This window comes from Protobothrops mucrosquamatus, unplaced genomic scaffold (genome assembly GCF_001527695.2).
Source record: "Protobothrops mucrosquamatus isolate PMUCROS unplaced genomic scaffold, P.Mucros_1.0 scaffold3711, whole genome shotgun sequence".
NCBI lineage: Eukaryota > Metazoa > Chordata > Lepidosauria > Squamata > Viperidae > Protobothrops > Protobothrops mucrosquamatus.
The window spans coordinates 2,696-4,845 of NW_015389665.1; the positions used below are offsets into that span (position 1 = coordinate 2,696).

The 2,150-nt window shown below is 42.3% G+C and overlaps 1 long non-coding RNA gene across 1 annotated transcript; it reads left to right on the plus strand.

Annotated features, from left to right (window-relative positions):
• Positions 1-796: 796 nt before the first annotated feature.
• LOC107298094 lies at positions 797-1,596 on the plus strand. Its single transcript, XR_001549146.1, has 3 exons — positions 797-948; positions 1,072-1,107; positions 1,350-1,596. It is a non-coding gene; the product is annotated as an uncharacterized LOC107298094 (long non-coding RNA).
• The last annotated feature ends 554 nt before the right edge of the window (positions 1,597-2,150 follow it).

Genomic DNA, 2,150 nt, shown 5'->3' on the forward strand with positions numbered 1-2,150 from the left:
GGCACCTGAAGGCAGGGCAAGAAGCAACGGGTGGAAACTAACCAAGGAGAGAAGCAACCTGGAATTAAGGAGAAATTTCCTCACAGTGAGAACAATTAATCAGTGGAACGACTTGCCTCCAGAAATTGTGGGTGCTCCATCTTTGTCTGAAATGGTATAGGGTTTCCTGCCTGAGCAGGGGGTTGGACTAGATGACCTCCAAGGCCCCTTCCAACTCTGTTGTTCTATTATCATTTGGTAACCTAGTGGCTACATTCAAATTATACGGTAAGCTGAGTTCATTTTAAACTTGGTTTGTTTGGGAGGGGTTCAGTAAATTAGCACATATTATGAACCCAGCCCGTTTCTCAGTTTAGTGCAGAACCCCACATCCGGGTTAATTTTGATTTTTCCAACCTAGGCATTCTGAGCAGTTTAGGTCAGTGTTTTTTTCAAAGTTGGCCATTTTCAGATGGGTGGAGTTCAACTCCCACAATTCCCCAGCCAGCATGGGGATTCTGGGAGTTGAAGTCCACCCATCTGAAAATGGACAAATTTGAAAAACCATTGATCCAGGTGTCATCCAGGGCAGTCCCTTCCCTAGACCCATTAGACAAAATGAAATGGGAACATTCTTCCTTGTCACATTTCAGAAAACCGCAAAGCCATGATTTTGAAAGATATTCTTCTCTGGTTAAAAAATATGCCTGTTTCTTGCAGATGGACCTGACACTCCGTTTATCAACGAGACAGTTGACATCAACCTGTCCCAAATCACTCTAAGCTGCGTAGCTGTTGCCTCTCCTGCTGCAGACATTCTGTGGTTTTACAATGGATTGCCAGTTGAGGAGAACCCCGCGGTGATCAATCTGGATATCACCCCAGAGCATTCTGGGAATTATACTTGTCGAGCAAGAAACCCCAGATCTGGCCTGCAACGTGAGACCACTCTGGAGATTGACATGATAGGTGAGTAGAAGGAAGGAAAACCTTAGGCAATTCCATGGCAAAAAAAATTGAGGAGTTCCTGCCTGGGGATTGAGGATGGAGACACATCTGATATTACCTTGGGGTCTCTTTTTCTCTCTTTAGGAAAACTAAAAAGCTTAAACCGCCGTTGAGGGCACTGTAAGTATGACTTTTTCAGAAAATATTCAGGAACGATTCATTTGCCCTAGTTTTCCCAAGTGTTTTGATGTTTGCAAGACATCGGGGCGGGAATCTGGGGTCTCCACAGAGTAGGTGAAAACAATCAAGATGGCAGCCACAACGTGGAAGCTTCACCTGGTTTTATCTGTGGAGCATGTTCAATGCACATCAAAATCTGGAAGACAAACTGTGCTTTAACGATACAGTGTTTTCTCTTTTAGGTTTCCATTCTCTGATTCCTGAGGCAAGTTGACGCTTCATCTGTTTTTACATCGTTGTAAATTTTGAATTTTTGAAATCTATGTTGAAACCACCTTGTCGAGTTCCTGGGGGGGGGGTCACTCCTGGCTCTCCATTAAGATTACAACAACGGATCATATCAATATCCAGATATCATTTGCACTTCTGTAATGAAGGAATATATGCAGTTATTCAAATGCATTGAGAAGTATGGAAATTTGCACTCAATAAATCGTTCTCTTTGGCAATTGTGTTGCTTTGTTGTGGCAATTGTGTTGCTTTGTTGTTGTCAGCGTCGAAGGACAATATGTTTGACCTCTTGATTCTGTGGGGTTGGAATCAGCCTTGTACACCTTCGTTATTAGCTGGATTGGGTCTTAAAAAAAAACCTTAACAAGATCAAAAACGTTCCTTAAGGCCCAAACTCACTTTCTTTTGGTGTGGAAGCTTTTCCTAGCCTGGTCTCCTTGGATTTTAACTCCACGGTCTCTATAAAAAAATAAATAAATTACTGCTTGAAATTCTCATAAGCTGGCCCTGTCTTAGGTCTGAAAAAAGTCCGTTACGGCCTCATCTCCAAAACTTGGGAGACAATTTTAGCAGTCCTTGTAGGACGGAGGGTCACCTAGAAAGAATTTTGTGGTAGCCCAGAAATGTTGAATCACCCAACACTTTGTCAAGGTCATAATATCCCTACCTCAACATCATTCAGTAATAGGTCTTTGCATCACTAGGGCCAGCCACATTGGGTTATTTTTTAAAAAAACAAATTTTATTAGTTT